Source organism: Megascapheus bottae, chromosome 6 (genome assembly GCF_031878675.1).
Source record: "Megascapheus bottae isolate mThoBot1 chromosome 6, mThoBot2.hap1, whole genome shotgun sequence".
Classification (NCBI taxonomy): Eukaryota; Metazoa; Chordata; class Mammalia; order Rodentia; family Geomyidae; genus Megascapheus; species Megascapheus bottae.
The window spans coordinates 13,495,817-13,521,447 of record NC_143514.1 but is presented as its reverse complement, the minus strand read 5'-3'; the positions used below and the strand labels follow the sequence as shown (position 1 = coordinate 13,521,447).

At 38.0% G+C, this 25,631-nt stretch overlaps 1 protein-coding gene and 1 long non-coding RNA gene across 3 annotated transcripts in view; both read right to left on the bottom strand.

The window, feature by feature from the left end:
• LOC150061399 (uncharacterized) overlaps positions 1-25,631 on the bottom strand; it is a 342,050-nt gene that overhangs the window by 200,320 nt on the left and 116,099 nt on the right. The gene's annotated exons all lie outside the window — the stretch shown is intronic.
• On the bottom strand, positions 1,349-7,170 carry LOC150061400 (uncharacterized). Of its 2 annotated transcripts, none has more exons than XR_016535817.1 (4): positions 6,803-7,170; positions 5,662-6,429; positions 4,397-4,510; positions 1,349-1,543 (listed from the first exon to the last, which is right to left on the bottom strand). It is a non-coding gene; the product is annotated as an uncharacterized LOC150061400 (long non-coding RNA). The 2 variants fall into 2 exon arrangements; XR_016535818.1 differs by having other exon boundaries at positions 6,331-6,429.

The following is a 25,631-nucleotide window of genomic DNA, read 5'->3' as shown; positions in this document are numbered from 1 at the left end:
CACATTTGACAACCTTAATTCTAATTTCTCTTTGCCAATAGAACACAATTATTTGTGCTTCAAATCTTCCTTAAAGCTTTCTACAAACACTTGGTTTCCTTGAAGCATCAAATTAATTAAATCCATTTAGGAAATTGGTGACAGAGAAAAAAGAGTTTTAGAGTCAAGATTTTGATAGTTTGAGTGGAATTAGGAATACTAATAACTAAAATAAATTGAATAAGCAATTTTTCATTCTCATTTGCTGTTTAACATTCCAGTAAGGTAAATCTCTGCAAAGTATACCTGAAATATTTTGAGTCAATGTTTTGTGCAATTTTATTTAGAAAAAAACCACCACCAACAATAACAAATAATTATTTTCTTTCAAAACTAGAAGTGAAATACCACAGTATCACAGAATCTGAAATTTAGATAGCTCTAAAAGATGTCATTCAAACAACGTTTTTAGCTGTCCTGGATAACAGGATAAACTAAAGTTTTGGGGTTTTTTTTGTTAATTGTGAAATTTCTCAAACGTGGTCATCATGTTATATGCAGATGTTCAGCTAAGAATTTACAAAAAAGCCAAATTACCAATAGTTAAGGAAACAACTGGCCATGTTACACCTGTAATATCAGCTTTCTAATGGGGAAAATAGAACCTCACAAAAACTGAGATCAAATCATTTTAATGGGCTTTCAACTTCCTCAAGAGGAAATCTGTTCGGAGCATAAACAAAACCTTCCAGAGATAGTCTATTTTATGTTGCTCTTAAATGTCTAGTAGGTGTTCCTCATTGGCTGTGAACTTGTGAACTCAGAAGAGATTTAAAGTTATTTAGAAAAATAGCTATAACACATATCTACAAAAATCAAGAGCTACCCTCCTTAACATGAAAACATTGGTTAACAGAATAGATGTTGTTTGGGGGTGATGAATTATTTAGACTATGCATTTTGTAGTCTTCATTGAATAACATCAAATAATAAACTTATTCCTCAATTGCAAACATACTTCACAATCTTAGTACTTCTTAAAGTAACAGAAAAGTTTACTAGAGTGAAAAGGTACTTTCAGAGGCACAAGTGAGTCATCTCAGGAGGAGGTTAAAACCCGTGACCACATCTACCCTAGCATAGATGTATACAGATATTCATGGTAATCTTGAATCTTTTTTTTCAAAAACCATTTACAGATTGCAAGTACTGATTTAAATTATTTGTTTTTGTGAACCATTAATTTTACAACTTTTCAGCCAAGAATTCAAAATTAAATTCAAATTTATTTAGTATTTTGGGGAAAAACTGCTGCCTATTTAGGCAGCATATGTACTTGAAAAAATTCTATAAAATCCAGATTGTTTTCCTAGTTTTCTTGACACAGGGTGCGATTATATAGAACTGGTTGGGCTATAGCTGTCCATTCTCTTCTCTCAGTCTCCCAGATGCTGAAATTATAGTCATATACAACCATGCATGACCAGAACATTTTGATACATTTTAATGTGGCAAATAGCTGGGAAATCACAAATCCTTTTGAAATGTGAATCCTTTGGTAAATCTAAAAAAAAACCTTTTGATAATGTTGATGTGATTGTTCAATCTTTTTACACTAAGCAAATGTTTTAAAAAGCAATTATATGTAAGATAGCTGATCAAAGATAGCTGATAAAATTAACGTCACTATTCCTCTCTTTGGTTACCTCAAAATCCATAAATATTTCTTCAGTTGTATAGAACAGTCTATGTTTGCCTATCGTATACAAGAAAAGAATGTGTTAAAGGTCACCAGGTCCTGTAAGGAAATAGCTGGCTGTAAATCACACGTCTACAAAGATTTAGAAGTATTACAATGGTAGTCAAATCTCACTAGAAAAAAAAGGTCCCACTGCCACAATCCCCAGATTTTGTGCTGCTTATCACATCATGGGACTATGTGACCACTGAAAGCATCTTGTCTCAATCATTCTCATTAACTCTCTATATTATATTACCTCATTATTGAACTGAGTCCCAAGTAGCTTCCCACCCTGCATTCTTGTTTAAAGAAAATAGGAGAACATTTCTGTCTTCTACCTTAAAATAATGTATGGTGAAAAGTCCTAGAAAGGGTACTGCAAAGACCATAAATGAGACAAATGTTCACTATAGTCTCTGCCTAGCAACTATATATTCGGTTTCCCTATGCCTTCATACCTACAGAGCAACAACTACACAAGAAATGTTGATATCTAACAACACAACTGCTCTTTTTATCAAAATGAAAATGCACTTGTTATTTTCCTGAAAGAAACACAATGAGGCAAGTCATTAGTCATTATATACAGCTAAAGTAAGAACCAATTGACTTCAACCTAGAAGTCTGTAACAAATGGCTAAAAGACAGGACTCAGCCATCACCATTACCACTAGTAAAATGAAGTAGGTAAAATCACAAGAGAAACCATAGAAATAAAGGTAATTTGATTTGCACAAAATATCTCACCATGTAGCAATCTGTCCTTATGGACAATGACTGTTCTCTGTTACTAGATAATTAATCATTCAACATTAAGGTTAAATAGGCCTTAGAGAACACCACTCTGGTATAATTTTGCAAGCATCGGTGTGGTTGCCATATATAGTTACATTGTACGTATCTAGTTATCAAGAACCTCTTCCATAAGAAGAGAAAATAAAATTATCTCTATTATTTCCTGCTCCTAGATATTCGACAACTCCTTGGTATTCTAAAATCAAATCCCCTATGTCTTCCACAAAAATCATGAACACTTGAGAATCATTAAGCATCATTCTCATTAGAATAAATGAGTAAGAGTTATACTTCCCAACCAGCTACACAGTAGGATTACCTATGCCACAAACCCTTAGAGCATTCCTCAAAGTGGGGCTTATATATTATAGCAGCTCAATATCAAGTTAACAGTATAAAATTTATAAGTGTGCCTTTCATGATTGTCTCCTGCAGTTAAGGTCACAAGGAACAGAGGTCACTGGTATAGGATGACGGAAGACTGCCAGCCTATTGAAGGATGTCTATGAAGAATGTGAGTCACCAGCTAATGGAATTTATGCCCTACTGAAACATACTTCTGATTTGCCAGGGAAAGTAGCAGTATAATTCTTAGTAGTGCTTCTTTGCCTTTCAAAAGTGTCTTAGTTTGGATGATAAATTATCAATTCACCCAACTTATATACCACTTCTACTTGATAATATAGTACAACAGGAGACCTGACTCTTCCTCTAAGTATATTACCTCATCAAGTAATCCAAATTCGTTATAACTCAGGCATTGACAATAATCAACTGTTTAAACTCAATGAAAGTCTGGCTGTATTCCAACTCACCAGGGAACTCTGCTGTAGCTCTCCTAACAAATAACCCAACGTGCTTGACTATCACTCATTGTATCTGCTAAGCTTTGAGGGTCAAATGGAAGTGTGTATTGGATTGCAGCCTAATTCCGCTGGAATGCCTTGATCTGTGGTTTCCTTATATCTGACAGCCTTTTGAGTGAGCCAATAAGTTACTCATTCCAAAATGTTATGTTTTTCTCTAATTTCTAAATAAACTCACTAGTCCTATTTCAAATAAATAATGATATATACAATATACCAGATAACAAGGTAAGATACTGTAACAATATGAGAATAATCAAGGGACAACAAAAGAGATGAGAAATAACATACTACATTAAGAACAACAATCACACATTATATAGCTCTTGTTTCCATGTCCTGGAAGTTCTTTCATTTAACCTCATCCTATATGACCTTATATATCTCGGTTTTGCTTTATTGTAATTCTCTGTAAGAAGAGGCTAAGGTTTATAAAAATTCAAATAATATTTTTATTACTTCTTATCTACCTGAATAATAGGAAAATTCCAGCACACTTACGTTGTCATTCAGTGTCTAAACAAACACCAAAGGCCAATTCCAGGCCATCAGGCCATCATTCCTACAATGTGGTTCCTAAGCTTTTTGTACCAAAGAATGTGAGATTTAAACTTTTTTGTAAAAATACATGACTTAACAAATAGTAATTTAGCATTTCTTAATAGCATTTCAAACATCAGCTCCAAATCATTTTATTTATTGAACATAAGAGCGATAGTAAATGTCCTTTAAGGAAAATAATAACTCAGTAAAAGGAAAAAGAAAGTCATTGTTTTAGAGTTTTATACTGAATGATTTCAGATCACAAATAAAGGTGTCTTGGCCCACAGCAATAATTGATGATCTTTATGCAAAAAGGGAGAAAACAACATATTTTACTCACACCTCACTAGGTCTGAGTTATGAGGCATTCATTATTTTAAGAGAACTTCCCACCACAAGTTGCCATCCATAAACTGTTTTGTTCACCTTGTACACTTGACAATATGAAAAGGGCAAATACAGCTTTGCATACCTCATTGCAATTAGGATAATGATCTTTCCATGTACAGGGCATTGTACTGCTCTTCAGACCATGCTAGAAAGGCTTGATGTAAGGTGTTATTTAAAAGGATTCTTTCCTAGGAAACTGCAGAAAGAAATCATCAGTTAAAGAATATCACTAGAAATCAAACTTGTATCTGTTTTACTAAAAATGCCAAATTCTCACAATATTTCTTTCTAGAATTCTAGTCTAAGGTAATAGTAAACTTTTTAAGACAACACTGCATAATTCAAAACAAAGAATATGTGCCTTGGAAGGAAAATTGGATAAATACTATGGTGTTGTGTAACAGAAGTCAGTATTATCCAGATCTCTCCCATCTTTATTTCAGTTGTTAAAGCACCAGGGACTCCATCAGTATGAACACTATATTCTCTCTCAATTATTTTGTACATTAAAAGTATTTTACAGCATCTATTAGCATTGTCATTACCCTTATGCCATACTCAATTGACCGAAGGGGTAGGGATTCTTATAGAAGTGAATCTAAAAAGCAAATTTGGTGGCATGCATAACGGGCACTTCTTGGGAGAATGCATTAGGCTTCAGTTCATTTCTTCTTAAGATGAGCATTCCCAGCAATGGTATCAGAGTAAACACCATGCCTCATTACTCCCTTCCATTGTTCTTACAGCATGCACAGAGGTATAATGCTGATTAATGGAAAGAAATTACAATATTCAATGGCTTTGAATAAGCAATGGAGGAGACAAACATTTGGTAGATGCCATGAGTGAAAAAATCTTAATGTGTATGTGGGAGGATGATGGTGGTAGCTATCATCCTGAAGGTGAGTGTGTCCCCTTTCAGGAGAATAGTGTAGCTTAAGTATATCGGCTTGCTAGGAGTTACTTCAGTCTTTGGTTTCTCTGTGGTTGAAAACTAATGTTTTTAGCTGAATATCACATACATACCTAGCAATTTGATCATCCTTACAGGAATATTCAAAAGGTGTACACGTAAGTCAGTAACATTAATAAGCCTTTTTTATAAAATAACTTTGTTTTCCAAGCCATATTCACAGTATTTTCTGACAAAGTTCCTAATCTGCCTTGCCTTCCCAGCAAAACTGCAATAGTAATAAAAATAGCAGATTAAGTAAAAATAAAAATAAAATTTTAACATTGACATTTTGCCAAAATCTCAAGAACAAAGGAACAGACTATCAATATTAACTTCCATTAACACTAAGGAAAATACATCAACTTTCATTAAATTAGAAGTATTGAAAGCACCTTTTATCCATGATCTCCAAACCATGCTGATGATGTATGAGCCTTGTTCCTTTCTTCTTTACAAGATGTCATTCTGCAATGCAATCTCTAAATTGTACACAGTTCAAACTCCATATGCTGAAGTTCTGACCTTCAGAGCTTCAATGTGACTATATTTGAAGATATATAATGAAGTAATAAGGTTCTGAGTATGAGGCCTGAGCCTCACTCTGACTGTTGTCCTTGTAAGAAGAGGTCAGTCACTAACAGAATGGAGTCCATTGAAGACAGAGCAAAAGTAGCCAAAATCCAAGCCTTAGAAGCAACCAACCCTGCATTTGTCTTGGCCTTCAGCCTCAAGTTCTGCAAAAAAAAAAACTGGTTTCCAATTAATACGTAGTAATTGATTATAATGTGTAATTATGTTACATCTGGGAGCCAAAGATGTTTTTTTTAAATACTTGAGTCTGCACTTGAAGGTGCTAAGCTAAATTTGAAAAGATAAAAAATATATGTATTTCATGAAAGCTCTTGGCAGAAAGAAGTCCTGAAGATGAAACAGACCACAGACTGCCAACAGTTCTTCCCTCGGCCTGCAGAGGCCATATATCCCATTAAATCAGAATTGTAAAGTTCCAGGCCTAGAAGAGGTAAAGGATGAACAATGCTTCATTCCACCATTCTCCCTACCTTTGAAATTTCCCATAAGCAGCAGCATTAAAGATATGTACTTAGCCCAAACACCTTAGTGTGGCCTCTCAAATTCCTCTTCTGAGAGCATTTAATAACCTGGAGAGTAGATTAAAATAAAATGTTTAGGGCAAAGGAAAAGAAAAATTGGGACTGTTACAATTATTTGTATATGTGTTTTTGTGGAACAAGATGAACCAAAGTTTCTGTTGCAATAACTTCCATATGGAGAGAATTAGGAGTGATAATGGCTAACCTCTTTTTTTCTCTTTACTTTCCTGGTTATTTCTGTTTTCCTTTCTGTCTGGCTTGTCTGTTTTTCTATCTCTGAGAGATCAGGGAGGAGCATCAAACGGGTGAAAAAGGTGAACAAGTGCGGCATTGGTGCTCACTGGACAGTGTGTTGAAAGTGCACTATACACCTTGCAAGAGGGACTGGGAAGAAATGAAGGGATGACACTATACTGCTTACCTGCCTTACACAACTGCCATGTCTCTGTATGCCACCATTACAACATGAAAGGGACCACCAGCACTGACTTGAAGCTCAGGACTGTGGGTATCAATCCTGTCAACGCAGAGCAATGGCCATTAGGCCACTGCCATCAGGGTGCAGGCCTCAGGGTGGTCCTGTCTAAAACCTCGGAGAGCCTGGCTAGGGGCTCCCCGCTCCCCTTTGCAGCACTGAGTGGCCACTGTCCACAAACAACAGTGCCAGCGGTCCAGCCCTTGTGACACCAGAGCACCCGTGGGAGCAGCCTGCTGCCATTGCGCCTGCTTCATGGCGACCTTCAGAGAAGTCGAGATGTCTCGATCCCAGCCCAAGGACAGGGTAGAGGGTGCCACACCAGGCCAAGCTTGCCGACTCTCAAGGCCCTGGTGGCAGTGCCGCGGGGCTGCTGGTTGTTTCCATCCCTGTGGCCGTTGATGTCATATCCGCTGACGTCATATCCGCTGACGTTATATCCGCCACGTCATATCCGTAGACGTCGTATCCGCCGACATCACAACCGCCGCTAACAACATAGCCGCTGCCAGCATGGCCACCATCGTCTCATTAGCCATCACTACCATTTCTTTGGCTGGTACAGTCCCCATGGCCTCTGCCAGCACCACCTCTGCCTCTATGGCCACCCGTGTGGCCCCAGCCGCTGTGGTGGCCGCCATGGAAGCCGCCATGCTGACGCTTTCCGGTTTGCTGAGGCTGCTGGTGTTCGCCTCTGCCCCACTCAGGCTCCTCAGGGCGTGGCCACCTGGCCAGGCCTTCCCTGGGCTCCGGCTCCCCAGTCCCCGGCGAGGCAGGGGGAAGACACGCCCGCCACCTCCACAGCGCCTCGTGTCCTGGACTGTCCCCGGCTGCCAGCATGCCCCAGGGTGGTCACCACTGGAAGCAGCCGTGGTTGGAATACTGCCACCAGGGCTCAGCCTCGGGCTTGCCCCGCTCTGGGCTGTCTGCACCCCTCCGCAGCATCCAGCCACCATGGGCCACCCATCTTCAGTGCCCTAGGCCCTTGGGTCTGCTGGCTGGCTGCTTGTGATGCCATCATCACCACGGCAACCATTGTGAGGACACTGCCACCCTGGTGCCTAGATCCTAGCAGCTTTGTGAGGAACGTTGGAGTGCTTCTCTCCAATCTCCTCCAGGCCCAAGGGTGTCTTTGGGTGACCTTGTGTACTCTCACTGCTCTGCAGCTGGACCTTGAGGCTGCACGATGCCTCCATCACTGCAGTCACTGACTACATATGTATGTATACTTATATATACACACATATACATGTATGTACATGTATGTATACACACATACAAATATTTACATATGGTATACATGTAGGCTATATATATGGTATATATGATATATGGTATATATGAGATATATATGCATATCACATATATGTACATAAAACTTATGCATACAGTTGTTGTATGTTTAACAAGATTTTTTAGTTTTACTAAGATAGCATTTTGTGGATCACACCTGTAACCCTACCTATCTTGGAAGGGTGAGAGCTGAAGGATACATTTCAGAGCCAGCCAGTGCAAGAAAGGCTGTGAGACATTTCTCTCCAATGAACTACCAGAAAGCCACAAATGTAACTGTGGCTCAAGTAGTAGAGATCTAGCTTTAATCAAAAATAAGCGCAGGGGTGGCACAAAAAAACATTGTATTTTTATTATTTATAGTAATTGTACAAAAAGATTAGCCTTCAACAATCAATTTATAAGTACAAAATTGATTGATTTCACTCCTTTCATCATTCTTGATACCCCTCCCAACTAACCCCTTCTTCGATTTTCTTAGTTTCCTAGGCTTCTCAATTGAATATAATTACTATATTTTCCTATTTCCAACTTATGACTTAATTTGCTTACCCCTCTCCTCATGGCCTCCCATGTACCATTCATTTTGTTAGATTATGAGTTTGTTTTTCTAAGGAATTAGACTGAAGTATCCCCTGCAGTTAATATGTTTGTGCATACTTGTACATAATCTCTTATGTATTTACTTGTATACGTATAAAACTGATCTAGTTTCTACATATGAGAGAAAACATATGTCCTTTGTCTCTCTAAGCCTGACTTTATTTAATAGAATTTCTTTCCAGGTCCATCCCTTTATTTGCAAATGATATATCATAATATTCTTCCTAAATGATAAGTAAAATTTAATTTGGTGTACACACACACACACACACACACACACACACATTGATCGAGGGTTTTTTAAAGTAGGTTGCAGAGCTTTAAGTATTTCAACCCAAAAAGATAAAGTAAAATAACAAGGAAATAGAAAAAAATAAGAGTAAAAGTATAAATGAAGAAAATGTGAGGCTCTCTGTAGTCCTGTGATACTATAGTATGTCTGAAGCCCAGCTGTATTTGATACTGCTTGGGTTGCTTTTTAAAAACACAATATTTGGATGTCTGAGCACTATCCAAAAAGGTTCTGATTATTCAGTCTTGAGGCTTTTCTGTGATTTGTGTGGGGATTCTTTACAGCTCTTATTTGGATTGTTTTCTTTCCATTTTGTAATGCTACTTCTTCCAAGCAAAATGAATTTAAAGCCAGAGTTTAAAAAAATCAATGCTTTGTACACGTGCATTATCTATAACTGATGAATCACTGTGTCTTGTGAACCTGAAAACACATTTGGACATTCACTAGCCTGAGGAAAGAAGCATGATATACTAGAAAATAACAAGAAAAACAACACACCATAAACTGTAGAGCCAGAAGCAAAAGAACTCTCAGCACTTTTGTATATATAAATATGATCGAAGGTCTTCAATAAGCTGAATTTTCCTTTGATTGCAAGTTAGAAATTTATTTAGGTAAGTTCAGAGAATGAGACAAATATTCATTTTTCTTGCTAAACATTTCAGCTGTGCAAATTTTATTGGTGGTACCAAATTCTACAGTGGACTGAAATTAGGCCAATCTTCTTTCCAGATGTCCTTGGACCAATAGTTGTATTAGCTGGGGTAATTGATGTTGATTTTAAATAGGAAATAAAGATGGTACTGCTTACTGGTGGTGTAGAAGATATCTTCTAAATGCCCCCTAATACCATCTTATCCAGTAATAACTTTAGTAAAGCCACAGGAAGACACTTTGGGCCTTGGGAGGCCAGCCTGCGGAAAATGACATTAGATAGTGGAAAGGGCAAGAAAGGAAAAAATTCCATCTCCATGGTATATTAAGTATATTTTTATTTTTTCTCCTCTTAAATTCCAAATGAAGAGCTAATGATTATCATAGGTTGAATATACTAATATCCGATAGTAATTATACTGGAAGAGTTTTGGACATCACAGCAAAAATAGATGTAATAATGGATGGACCTCCTACTTTGAAAATTTTGACTTGTGTCACTCTCCATACATAGTCAAATACACACACACACACACACACACACACACACACACACACACACGGCATTACATTTACCATTTGCTAGGATGCTGAGATCTGAGGATCATGATTCTAAGCCAGTCTTGAAAGTCCATGAGACTCATCTCCAATTCACCTGCAAAAAAATGGAAGTAAAACTGTGGCTCGAGTGCTATAGTGGTAGCCTTCAGCAAAAAATTCAGGGACAACATCCAGGCTTGAAGTTTAAACCCAAATACAAGCACCACCACCACCAACAACAACAAAAAGAATGAATGAATGAAATGAGGTTTTGAGTCTGAGAAAGATAATTAAGTACTAAGTGTCCCAAGAGGACTTACCAACAAGACATTACAAAGATTCCCTTTCCACAGCCTTACCAGATGCCTCTCTAGCAGCACAGATTTTGGTGGTGCACCTTTCTGTGGGAAAGTAAATTTTACCTTGCTGAAACAGTTTGGTCTATTATTGTGACTCAATGGTTCTTGGAGAACATATTGATAACACATGTTAGAATAAAGCAAAGTCCCTATCACATATGTGATGGTATATTTCTTAAAGACAAAAAAGAACTAATGTTTGAATAAAAATGCAAAACTGAAGAAAAGACCAGATAAGCAAAACTGTACATACGTGCTCCATGAAAAATGGAGGAATTCTCTCACAGGAAAAAGATCCACACACATCTCAGCCTCTTCCATTAAATCAGCACCCATTGTATTGAAGTACACAGTTACTCTGCCAAATGAAGGGACTTGCCTGAATCCAGTTGCAGCCCTGTAGGTTGGGTACAAACTAGATGGAGCCATCTGATTTGTTAGTAGAAATCCCATAAGGCATTATTTATTTTGCCAGTCCTGGGGCTTTAACTCAGGGCCTGGGCACTATCCTTGGACTTTCTCAAGGCTAGCACTCTACCACTTGAGCCACAGCATCACGTGCAGCTTTTTCTGTGTATGTGGTACCAAGGAATTAAACTCAGGGCTTTGTGCATGCTAGGAGAGCACCCTACCCCTAGGCTACACTCCCAGCCCAAGGCTAATTTAAATACTAATGAAAAAGGGGTAGTAACTGGATGTTTCTGCACAACTGGAAAGGAATTGCACATGTGTCAGAAATTGATGTCAACCCTACTGACATTTTTATCTGATCAATGTCTATTTTCTATGTAACCAGTTTTTATAAAAAACCAAGAGTTCCCTCCTTTTAGGATGTGAACCTGTTTCTGGCATTATCCTGGTTCAGATAACTGTCAAGGAACTGTTTTATTCTCCTTTAAAAATGGCTTTGTGGCAGTGGAGACAACATGTCATGTGGTAAGCATGTGCCACAAAGCATAATATTATCATATTAGGCCAAGTCTAACCCTGGTGTGTGCCTGAATTAGACCCTGTCTTGATTTCTTGAGGAAAATGCTGCCAAACTACTTTGCTAGAACTGTAATCCAAAGAGGTATACATTTGTAAAGAATAGAATCACCATTCCCATCATTCTATGTGGTACTCTCAAAGTTGCTTTCATTACAATACTCTAAATTTGTTGCAAAATGTGTTCCGAATGCATCCCAGAGCATATGTACTGCTCAGGGGAAGTTCTCCACACTTTGATTATGTAAATAATTTTGCATAAACCCTTGGTATGGTGATTCCACATACAGTACTGGCATCTTGCCTAGGATTCTTGTGCCTAGGGTTTTCTGATCTTTAAATGCCCAGTTTTCTTCCCTTTGGTTCAGTGAGTTGCTCAGCTCCAGAATTCAGTGGTTTGAGTTTGAGTTTATATTTATTTCTTGTCTAACCAGGCACTCGCCCAAGACAAGAAGTCACAAGCCACGTGACAGTGGAAGTGCCCACAGGCAGCTTCTTAGTCTCTTCAGTTTCTCTTTGAGCTTCAGTATTTATGCTGCTCCATGTGCAAGTGCCATGATGCCTTCTTTCTGGAGTGACAGTTCACATCATTTCAGCAACTACTTTTTGTTTAGAAATTTTAAAATCCCCTTAGTGGTCAGGAAATGCTTCAGAAATGACTACATCAAAGACTTAATGATGTGTACTCCATTCTTTTTTTTTAATGTAATGCTTATCCTGGCAGCACTAAATTAGACTTTAAATTCTAGAGGGAAGGGAAGGTGAAGCTTCTCCGATTGAACAATTGAATTTAGATAAAGATCTGCTAGGTTTCCAGGTGTGACATTGTGGATGGGTACTCTCAGGTACTCAGTAGCCTGAGGCAGGAGGATTGTTGTGAGCCCAGAGCTCCAGGCTAGGTTGGGTAATATAATGATACTTTGTCTAAAACCTCCCAAATACAGGATTTGTTAATACAGATGTGTGTGTGTGTGTGTGTGTGTGTGTGTGTGTGTGTGTGTGTATGTTGAATAGACAAAACGGAAGGTGACTTCAGGTGTTACCCAATACTGTTCTCTGCAACCCATGGAGTTTAATGTGCTGATTCCACACAGCAGGATGTCTGGCTATTCCTACCCCCTACGCCATGCTGAATTAAGTCTTATGTGTGCTATCTGAAAGGGGTTCTTCAGAATGGGCCCCCAGGGAGGGGCAGATGTGGTAAGCAGCAGGCCTGAGTACCATCCAGAGTTCACTAACTCCACAAGAGTCAGTTCCTCAACATCTACCTGCAAAGCTAGAGATGGCATGGTGATCAGATGGTGTAGAAGGGGTTTCTTCTTGAGTTTGTTTATCTGACAAAGCTAGACACTGCTTTTCCTGAGTCTTTCCTTAGGATCTAAGACAGGTCTTCCTGGAGTCGGGTAAGAGATATCTTCATGTTAGTAATTTCCAGATGTTTTTTCAAACTTCAGAAGAGGTTGTAACAGTGAAGTATGTTAATATGATCAAGAATAGCCTTCAGTGGAGTGTAAATGTTAATGTTCAGGCATCCTTTCTCTACAACTCCATGGTATGTGTTAGGAAAACAAAAGAGAACGGAAAAGGAATAGCCAGACTCGATTCTCCACAGGCTAGGATTGTATTAATGTAAAAGAGGTGCACAGACCTTCCTGCAAGTATGAAAGTTGTATGAGGGCATACATTTAGGGTCTGATTTATATGGGTCTTAACAAGGAAATGGAGCATAAAGCATAGGCTATGAACTTTTAGAGGCCAAGGGCAGTGTCCTTGGCCAGGTCCAGAATGGAATGCTCCACCCGGGATGAGGTGGCTTTCAGCTAAGTCAAGGTCAGAGTGACCTACCTTTCATACACAGGGTGTTTTGCCTGACCTGGAGAAATAAGGGAGTCAATCGTTCAATATGACTTAGCTTTTAAGCTGTGCCTACTAGGCATAACCAGTACAGACCTGTGGAGGACGTGTCATGGCCAGGAGAATTACTGCTGCAATAAGACTCAGGACATCCAAGAATGACCCTGGCTGAGAACATGTTCAATAAGTATCCCTCCACTGAGAAGAGCTTCATCAGCTTAACTCTGTATCTCTATTCATTTTAGCAATTTGTAGCTGCTTCACCTAGACAGACATTCACCTACACAAAGACAATAAATCAGATAGAAGTCTGGTGTTAAGAGGCTGTGTTTATTTTGCTGTTTTTTTTATTCTTTTTTTTGCCAGTCCTGGGCTTGAGCTCAGGGTCTGAGCACTGTCCTTGGACTTTCTCAAGGCTAGAGCTCTACCACTTGAGCCTCAGCACTACTTCTGGATTTTTTCTATGTATATCGTACTGAAGAATCGAACCCTGGTCTACATACATGCTAGGCAAGCACTCTACCACTAGGCCAAACTCCTGGCCCATTTTTTTTAACAGCAAAATCTCTTCAGGTGTGAGAAGAATGGAAACCCAAAGTGACAGGAATCGCTCCTTCATTAGGGTATTCTGGGAAATCAGAAGCATCCCCCTCCATCACTCATGCTTTCTTAGTTTATCACTCCTGCTTTCTCAGTTTATCAATCCTTTCATAGAATTGAAGTTGCCACTGGACTGCTGGTCATAGGCATGACAGCATGGGGTCGTGTGGAAATGCTGTAGTGTGCAGCTCTCTCAGAAATAATGTCTGCACTTGGTGACAACTGGGTTTTGGAAGGTCTGGTGACACATGAGACATTTGAATGGTATTTCATCATCATTGCTTCCCATCCCCAACGTAATGGAGGAATTTACAGCTGTCTCCGAAACTGCAGGAGCCAGCCTCCTTGTACACCGTACAGATAATTGAGTGGGTAATTCCAGCATGCAGGGGCACACAGATACTGGGGCTCTCGTAGGGCGGCTCCCTTGCTCACCATCCCGGAGCAAACTTGACCTTGGATGTGTCCTTGGGTTTCATGTATTTCTGGTAGTTATTGATTCCCCGATAGATCTTATCATCCTTCTTGCCTCTCAGCTTCTCATGGATCTTCTGGCTATCCTCAAAAGACAGACTGCGTGTCACACTCCTTCTCTGTGTCCAGCTCGTATACAGCTGCTGTCGTCCCCATATCTTCTAGCACCACAGGTTTCGAGGAGTGGGTGAACTTGTAGACCACGCCGAGGCTCTCAGGTGCATTTTCCTCTTCCTCCTCGCTATTGTAAGAAGGCTTTGGGTGTGCCACTGCGCCCCGGTTTTCCGGATCATTGGATTGTTTCTCCATAGGGCTGCCTTCTTTGCTGCGGCTGCCGCTTTCTCTGGGTTCCAGCTGACAGATCCGTTGCTTTCTGCGGGATGCAGCTCCTTTCTGTTCAAGCTTTTGGAAAAGAATGCTGGAGACTCGATCTGCTCCCTTTGCTGGAGACACTTCTTCTGCCATCTGTGATTCCCAGAGCTTGGAAAGTGCTGTGGTGTGCTTGATGGCACGGAGCCTCTTTCCTGAACGTCTTCTGCTTGGCCATAATGCAGACCAGAGCCAAAGAAGTGGATGTATGAAATGCCGGAAAGCCAGTGAGATTGTACGAGCAATCTTTATGAGCCTGGGAGGAGTCCGGTGCTTCTCGAAAGGACCTCAGCTGATTCCTGACATCTGAATTCTGAGCCCCCCCAGGACTGAACTATGGCACAGAATCATTTGCAGATAGTATGTTGTGCCCTAAGTGTCAAGTGAGTTTCCTTCCAACACTAGATACCTGTGGTTCTATCAGTTTCCATGTCATTCTTAACAAAATGCTATAAACTTTTTTGTGGAATGCATACACAAGGAAAAATATTAAGAAAAAAAGGCAAGTTAAGTCTGTGTGATTCTTTCTGTTCAATGAGTACTACCAACACAGTACATTCTGTTCATCAGAAATAAAACTGTGTTTCCATGAGAACTGCCTCATTTACTTCTTCATAATTCTCCACTAGCCCACCAGTTGGGTTAATGATATTTCTCACCAAGAAACTTCAATTTTTGAGCACTGTCTACCAACTCAATTCAAGTTTTTAAAACCTTTTCCTCTCAGATGTTCATGATTCTGAGTCCTTTAATTCTCTCATTAATTCTCATTAGTAGAAGAAGACTCCTCTTTGGGAACACCCAAATCCCTTCCCTAATCATGATAGCCCATTTAAGTCAGGCTAGTTTTAATAGGAGGCCTTATTAAAAGAATTTCTCAGAATCTCAACCTCTAGCTTTCTCCAATGGGCTGAATTCATTTGCCTGTGGTCTGGCTATCATCAATGTCCTATCTCAGTAATGCATGCCCTGCTCTCCACTATAAATTTAGCTACAAGAGTCACTGACTCATGTGGGCCTAAAAAATGGCCCACATGAATCAAATGTGGCATTGCACAGCAACACATGTGTATTTATAAAATGAATATAAAATGAAGAATCTAGACTTGTTATATTGTCACTGGGAAATTCAAATCATATGAGTCCTCATTAGATTTACATCTCTGTTAATTTTTAGATAACTGTTATAATCACAAAACTTTTTATTTAACTAGAAGACAGTTCAAGATGCAGGTAGGCATTCGTATCTGCTTGCTAGGAAAGAAAATGTTGCTATCCACTGCAGCTGTAACATCATATCACTTGGGACACAAAATCTGTTGTTCTGCCTAAAGTTCTGTCAGCCTTCCTTTTACAGATGTTTCAAACCCACATCATGTCTCCATCACTTAAGCTGCCTATGATATCCAAGCAGACTTGCTTGTGTTATGTAACTGTCACTATTGTCTGTTACTTTTATACTGCGCCTTTTTCACTGACTTATTTCTCATAATAATCCTACCATGGGTTAATTGTTAGCACCTTTTCAAAGTGAAATATAGAAGGCTAGAAATGATTAAGTACCTCACCCAAGACAACAGAGACCATAAATGATGGAGAAAGGACTCTAATCAGGTCTGTCATCTCCTGAATTTTTGTATATTTCTTCTCTAACTCATTATCTGTTCCATTTTTTCTGTGTGCCAGTTCTGGAACTTAAACTCTTAAGCACTGCCTAAGAACTTTTACTCAAAGCTAGAGCTCTACTACCTCAGCCACAACCCCACTTCCAGATTCTTGTTGGCTGAAATTGGAAATTAGAGCCACATAAACTTTCCTTCTTGAGCTGGCTTGGCAGCACGATACTAAAATCTTAGCCTCCAGAATAGCTGAGATTACAGACATGAGCCAATGTGCAAGAATTCCAAGACATACTCTTGGAACCAGCTATTATTTTCCCCGTGAAACCTACCATGTCGTCCACCCCCTTTTTTACGTATCTGGAATACCACATAAAGCCTGAAAGCACACTTGCCAAATGGTAGGAATCTAAACCACATGTAATTCATTATTCTTGGCTACCTCAGAAGCCCAGCGAAGATAAATAAATAAACCTATTTATTTTTGATAATCCTTCATCTGACAAGTCACTATTTTTATGATTAAAAATAATTTTGTTTGTAACACTACTAAGCTTTGTAAATTACATAATGTATGCACACTAACTAAAAGTAATTTTTGAAACCATTACTCAATGAGGTCAACTGTGTACACAAGTGTATCATAACAAGTAACAACACATCCATCTTAAGAATAGTTTGGTTATCCACACTTAGGAGATTTTAAATGTGTCTAGTATTTGAGCCAATAATCCCACTTCTAGAAAACTTTCACATGAAAATTACCAGAAGTGAGTATAGAATATATCCATCCACATAATTATATGCTTCTATGGCATTGCCCTATTATTCATAAGGTAATGGAATGACTTGGAAAAAATTACATTAAGCAAAGTAAATCAGACCCAAAGAAACATAGGCTGGATGGCTCCCTCATTTGAAATAACTAGATTACGTGTATGATATTCTTACAAGAAGACCACAATGGCTTAATAGCTATGTGTGTATGACAATATGTACTTATCCAAATGTGTTCCAAAAATAGAAACACTGTTGTCAGTTATTTCTCTTTTTTCCCTCTTTGATTTATTCACTGATTTTTTTAAATTTCTCTTCTAAATAAATTTATCTGATTTGGGGAAGGGAAGTGCAGTGCTGTCACAGAAACTGGTGGGACAAAGGCTGAACCAGTTAAATAAGATACTCACTAGACACTATGTTAAAAATGAACTTTACAACTTGGAGGCAAAAGGAGTCTGGGAGGGGAAAAGTAGGAGAAAGTTACAGAGGGTAGTACTCATTACTTGACTCCTCTGTACAACACCTTTACAACAAAATTAAAATTAAAAAACATTCAGAAAATGGTATTTTGAATAGTGAACCAAAAAACTGAAAAAAGAAGACATATGTTTTAATCATTCTGTTCATGCAATGATATATTGTACAATAGTTATGCCTAAAGTGAATTTTGACTGGTATTTTAAGTTATACAAGTAGGTAATAAAATTGCACAAAGTAATAATTTGACATTCTTAAATAGAAGGAAGTAATCAGAATTGGAAGTGATAATATTGAAATTTTAAAAAGAAAGGTAATTAAAATTAGTTGCTGGGCACCTGGACTCTCACCTGTAATCCTAGCTAGTTAAGAGGTTGAAATCTGAGGATCTCTGTTCAAATACAGCCCTGGAAGGAAAGTCCATGATACTTTTATTTCCAATAAACCACTCAAAATGCCGGAAGTAGAGATATGACTCAAGGGGTAGAAAAATAGCCTTGAGCAGAAAAGCTCAGGGACAACACTCAGACCCTGAGTTCAAGCCCAGCACTGGCACACAAAAAATAGAATTAGGTGGCTTTCCAATATTTCAGAGCAAGCAAAAAATGTAATTATATAGAATAAAAAGAAATACTCAAAAAATTCATGAGCAACTTATGTACCAAGAGAGCCTTTAGAGGAGAAAGCTTTTCAAATCCCTCTTGACCTAAGGCTCAGTACAAGGAGACAATCTAAAATGTCACTTAGAGCTTTTGTCTCAAGTCCACTGGAATTTATTATAATCCAGTTTTTCTGTGTTCCATTAATAAAAAGAAAAATCTGTCTATGTACTTGTTCCCTGGTAATTAACTCTTGGCACTTGGCTTTAAACTCTTTGTACAAGAAGCAGACACCATAGCCCTAAAATACATGTCTGTCTTACTGACCCTCATCATTAAACTGACAATTGTAATTCTATCAGCCAAATTATAAAGACTCTGGATGCTAATAGTTAAACCATCTGAATCCAAGATAAAGTGTCCTTGAAATTAACAGTGTAGATTCCTCATGTACTCCTAAAGAAGAAAATCTTGAATGAGATATATAGCAGTTATTTGTGGCCACAGTAATGCAGATAATAAACTACAATCAAGTCCATGCATGACCAATTTGGATTAGACAGGCCACTAGGTCACAAATGGGTTAACTTGCAAATCTAAAGTCAGCTGATGATCAGCAGAAAAGCCTGACTCTTTTTCACATGTTTCTCTCATCTTCCAGCAAATAAACCCAGTCCTGGTCCCATGGGAAAGGCAGAAGTTCAATAATAGAGAAAGCAAGGTGCAAGCATTTTTTCTAACCTTTACATATGTATCTACATATCACATGAGCAAACTCAGAACCAGAGAAAGGGAAAGACTTTCTGCTTATGTATGAGAACTCCATACATAAGTCATGAGGCAAAGCTTAAGAACAAAAAGGAAGACCAGACATGGTTACATTAATGTAATTACTCTGACACCACACAAAAGAATTAATTACTATTCCCTTTAACAAGGAGCCTACCTCAATGCCATAGTGAGTTATAATTTCTTTCTGGTTAATATTCTGTTTATAAAATGCTTTTTAACAAAATTTGCTATTTTATTCAAAAAAACTTCTTTCAACATGAAAATAGAAGTATCTGGGAAAAGGAAAACAACTAGCAAGAGGAGAAAGAAAGACCAAAGAAATTAATAGAAATATTAAAAATTATCAAAGTACGTTAGATGGATATATGAAAGTGTCATAATAAAACCCATTACTTTGTACAATTAGTATGTATTAATGAAAGTGGTCCTTTTCTTTCTCTTATACTAAATTACTCATACAGTTTTTATGATCACCAAGGATTAAACCTGTATCACGATTGTTTATGTGACTACTTTTAGATCAATTATTTTAAAGAAACCCTTACATTAAATTATACAATTGAGCTATTTCAAGATACACAAGCCTCTGTAAGGAAAAGAGTCCAGAATCTGAAGAGGACACTACAAAATCTGCCTAAGCCTAGACTCAAAAGTACTCAATCAGCCGAATGCCAGGAAGCTGAGAACTGAGGATTGTGGTTCAAAGCCAGCTCAGGCAGAAAAGTCTGTGAGACCCTTATCTTCAACAAACTTCTCAGAAAAAAAAGCCTGAAGATTAGCTGTGGCTCAAGTGGTAGAGCAGTAGTCTTAAGCAGAAAGAGAATTAGGAAAAGTGTGCAAACCCTAAGTTCAAGCACCAGGATCAAAAACTGTTGGGAGCCGAATGAGGGGTCAGGCTGGCCCATGGATCTGCATCACTGAGGAAGATAACCACCCACAGAAATGAGCTGTCATGTCTGACACCTTGCCTATGAACTTTGAGCTATATCATCAGTATTGTGAACTTCCTGGCTTTATTGATTTATTGCTTTATCACTTTCTGCTGAGACTTGATTACCACTTGGTAAAAATGTAACACCTGACAGTTTTTTGGGTTTAAGAGAGCATATAAGACTGGAACTATAAATAAAACAAGGCTGCAGTCTTAAGCTTACAGCCTTAGGCTATAGTCTTTGGCTGTAGCCCTCCTGACCCCATCTGTTTCTTGTCTTTTTCTCATCCTCATTTCCTGAATCAGGAATCCTGCCTTGCTGCTGGCTGGCTCCGGCCAAAAAACAACAAAAGCATATCATTTCTACTGCATTCTCTAGCTCAAAGCAAGTCACAAGGCCCTTCCAGATTCGTTATTAGAGAAGTCAACTTTCCTCTCAATGATGTTGCAAAAGGGTATTAGTACAGAGGCAGGAAGAAATATTAAAGCCTATGTACGTATATATTCTAACTTCTCCATTTATCCTTACGTTAGTCCTTTTTTCTAAAACAAAGCCTTGCTGAAGCTTTTTCAAAACTCTATGATCTATAGTGATGATCTATTGGATAGTATTGTCATAGAATCTGTAAAACTACAGTAACATGATTTTGTGAAATACATACACTTAAAAGTTATTCATTTAAAATAAGCATGGGAATTTGGTCTTTGCATAATATTATGTCTGTTCTTGTGTCCTAAAATTCCATGCCATATCTTACTTTTATTCCTACCCTGAATTTTTAAGATATGCAGAGTTTGTATGTTATTTTGAATAGAATTTATTCCATGTAAACTTTCCCATAGTTTTGTTTTGCCTTCTTCTATAGGTTTTTCTTAACTTTGAATTAGGAGAAAAAATGTCTTATTCTATAAGCAGAGATTCAGACCATTTCTGACTGAAATATGTGGCATATGTGAGTTTCATTTTGTTTCCAGAGTTGTTCCCCTCTGTTCATCACTTTCCCTTTGTTATAATGATAGACATAGACCTCACCTCTCTTTCATTAAGTCTATAGAACAAGAAAGCAATTGCTGGTGCTGCAACTCTTCATCTAACCCCCCAATTACAATCGAGTTAATAGCCCAATAAACAACAGTCTTTCTAGTCACTAAGAATCTTAGGATAATCTTAGGATAGCCTGCACAGCCTATGGGACATTCTGAGACATTGCATTATGCAATGGGTTGAGCAGTGGCTTTCTAAAATGTTTGAATCTTCAGAACCTGTGAAGCTGATCTGATTTATGCAGACAGAGTTGGGGGAAGTAGACATTGCAGATGTACTCAAGTTAAAATCTTGCAATGAATATGTGAAGCTATAACTCATTTATGTTTCAGGTAAACACATCAGGGTTATATGCAAGTGTACACAAATGTATTAACCAAAGCATGATTAGCAAGGGAGAATTCAAATGAGGTAATTTCTTAGAGAAACTAACTCACAGTCCAACAAAATGAATACCAGGAAATTGGTACTTGAAAGATTGGGTGAAGGGTAAAGGGGAGAGACTGCAGGAATGAAGAGAAGAAGGGAGGAGAACATGCAGTCATAATATATCCAATGCCTATCTATGAAATTAAGAAAATTGAGGGTAGGAGTTGTTGGAAGAGATGCATGAAAATGATGAAAGGGATGATAGTGATCCAGACACATTGTACTTATAAATTGATTTGTTGAACAGTAATCCATTCAAACAGCTAAAGATAATAAAAATATAATTTTTAAAATTATTTTTTGATGCACAACCCAGAGGGAAATTTTATTCATTGCCTTCATTCATTACCATTAAACTTTATCAAATTTAAAATGAAAATAAATGAGTATAATAAATGGTATCAGAATATACTAGGGAATGATAACAATAAAACATTAGTTTTTGATGACATTGCCATTTCAATTTTTAAAACTCTTGAGATGAATTTATTATGAATTTAGAATGTACCCCAAAACTAATGACAAATGTTCTTATAAGAGGGAGAGAGTATGCTCAGACACAGAAGAGAAGACCATGTGAAGACAGAGGCAGAAATGGGGTTTATGCTACCAGGAACCAAGACATACCTTCAGACACCAGAAGCTAGAACCAAGCAGGAAAGATTATTTTTTGCCTAGTATCCTGTTGATTCTATGACATCAGAATTCTAGCTTCTAGAACTATGACAGAATAAACCTCAGTAGATTTAAGTCACCCAGTTATAATTTGTTCTGGTGACATTCAATATTAATACACCTTACCTGAACAACATGAAGATATATATATATATATATATATGCAGAACCTAACAGAATGGTTCCTCAATTTGAATGCCATGATTTATGTTTAGAAGACAACCTCTATAACCTATATGAATGGCTCAGTTGTATGACTCTGAATCCCTTAATGACCTATCTCATCCTTTCAAGGAGGAGATAAACTGGCAAGGATTCTAGTCCCTATACACAGAACCTGTCATGGTAATATTCATACTTCATAGCCTCCAGTTCTGAGCTGCCACCACACAAAAGTTGGGAATGAAACTTCTGCTTTATTTCTTCTCATAAATCTTGTCAGGATGGAAAAGTTGGGAATCCCTAGGGCTCAAAAACAAGCAAGATATTTTTTTACACACAGCTCTCTGTATATACAAGTACATCCATACATGCACATGTGAAGCTATGTTTGGTTTTGGCAACCCATACCTATATAACCAATTACTGTAAAATTTGGTAGCTTAGACCAAAAATGTTTATTATGCCCATGATCTGTGGATCAGGAATTTTAATGTACCTTAGCAGTACGATTCTTGTTTAGGATATCTCTTAAGGCTACCATTCAGATGTAAACTGAAGTGAAACTTACTTGAAGGCCTGACAGAGGCTGGAATATATGCCCCCAGTTAGCTCCCTCGGGAGTCAGTTTCATTTCTTACTAACTTTTCTAGCAACTTCAGCGCCTCCACACATGGATATGAGTGCCTTCTCAGAACAGAGCAGTTGTCAGTTGATGAGTGGATCAACAAGATGTGGTATTTATACACAATGGAATTCTATGCTGCTGTCAGAAAGAATGACATCCCCCCATTTGTTAGGAAATTATTAATTGGAGTAAGCCAGACTCAAAGGAACATAGGCTCAATGGTTTCCCTCATTTGTCATAATCATCATATGAAACCTTGGGATCTCCTAGCAGAGATTTACAATAGAACAAAACCTAGAGACATAAGGCCATGTAATATGATGCTAAATAATAGGACCTCCAGAATAGAGAAACAAAAGCCATATAATGAGTGATTGTTATCCTTAATGCACTATGTTATCTCTCATCTCTTTTGCCATCCCTTGGTTATCTCATATGGTTACAGTATTTTACCTTGTTATCTGATATATTGTATATATGCTTATTTGGTTATTTTTTAATAGGATAGGGAAGGGGGAGAAATCAAGATGAGGTGGGGATGGGGGGAGGGAAATGGGGACCAAGACATGAGAAAGGGTATCAATGTTGGTGAAGTAATGCACCTTCTATCTGGTGAATATAATGTAACCCTTCTGTTAATTACAATTAAAAATATGTGAAAAAAAGAACAGAGCAGTTGACTTGCATCAGGGTGGTGTGTGTGTGTGTGTGTGTACGTACTGGGGCTTGAACTCAGTGTCTAAGCATTGCCTTTTCACTTTTTCACTGAACACTCGCACTCTACTATTTGAGCCACAGCTTCACATCCATCTTTTTTGCTGGTTAATTGAGCTAAGAGCCTTATGGAGTTTTCTGCCGAAATTGTCTTCAAACTATGATATTCAGATCTCTGCTTCCCTAGGATTACAGACATGAGTCACTGGTGCCCAGCTAAGGTATATTATTTGATATAAAGAGAAGGGAGAAGAGAGAGAAAGGCAGAAGAAATGATCCCTGCTCTTGAAAGTGATATACCACCACTTCTACAATGCAGAAGGCACTGGGCAAAGAGTTACCTAGCAGAAGGTGAGGATCACCAGAGAACCAGATTAGCTATTTTAGAGGTGGTCATCACAGATTTTCTCCTTATAAGTAGCATTAACTCTCAGATCAGTTTTTCTTAGCCCAATTTTAATTTACTGATTTTTCTCCCTCCAAGGATGGCTTGTCATTTTTTTTTGAAATTCTTAAATAGTAAACAATTTAAGTTAGACTGAGTGTAGTGATATATACCTTTAATCTCAGTATTCAAATCATTGAAGCAGGAGGATCACAGTGAATTCAGGGCCAGCCTAAGCTAATCTCAGAAATAGAAAAGCCAAAGGTAAAGTAAAATCACTACAAATTGCTATTAGTCTTTTTAGTGTCTGAAAAATCTGTGTGGAATAAAAATAGATAATGCTTTTAGGGAAAAGAAAATCTAGTTACTTTCATAATCTAGCATTTCATATTAATGGTCTATGAGATAGCATTCTTTACTAGCTAATGAGTTTCTCCCCACTGACATTTCTCATTATCAAAATAGATAGCAATAAAATATTCTCTTTAATTTTATGAGATATGGCACCAAAGTGAAATTCATTTAAAATTCTTGCGACACACTGACATAGAACTAAAAAAGACTGGGTCAAAGGAGGCAGTTGTAAACAATATGAATGCTGGTCCTCTCCAGTGTTCAAAACAAATGATCCACAAGATTGATGACAGGATGTGTTCAGAATATTCTTTCCTATTGGGAAAGCTTTAGGACACTTCTTTGCCTTTAAAAATCATATCACAGCTCTCAAAACACAACCACCATAAGTCAAAATTAGCTACAGCAAAACTGCAATGTGTATATGTCCTTCCTTTAATATTAAGACTGCAATTTTACATTATTGCCTAAGAATGCTTCATTGTTTTCCTTTTTGCCATCATTTCTTCACAAATTTAAACATACAGGAAAGAATCAAACTCTATATACTCTCTAGTATGCATATTAAATGCTCAATTTTGTTTTTCCAAATTCAGAAATACCAAGTAATTGGTAACATCTGCCATCACTGGCTATTTTCATGATTTGTATGGTACCTGGAAATTCATTGTAACTAGTAAGAGAACATGTTGACTTTATTTTTGTTCAGATATTGATTCCAAGAACATAACAGCAGCACCTGTGACTCACTAATCAGGGAGTCACTGCAGAAATATAGTACAATGACACATGGTTGAGAATTGAGAATTAGAACTAAATATAAAATACTAATACTGTTTTCTTTTAAGGTGGTGTGCAGAGACGTTACATGATTCAGGTAATGAGTTAATTTCCTTCTGAACAATGGCTCCCTCTTCCCTCATTCTCTCCAAGTTCTTCCCCTCCCAGATTCCCTCTTGCCCAGGTTGTAGAATTCATTTCTCCCAGAGTGTGAGTGTCAGGTGTCACTGAGCTGAAATGGTTCACCCTTTGTGCACAACCCCCCCATTTCTGTGCTTTCCCTTGCAATCCCCATATCAGATAAACTTATATACAAGACAAAGGGTACAGAAATACAAATAGCAACAATACAAATAGAAGGTAATGAATCAAACAAAAAA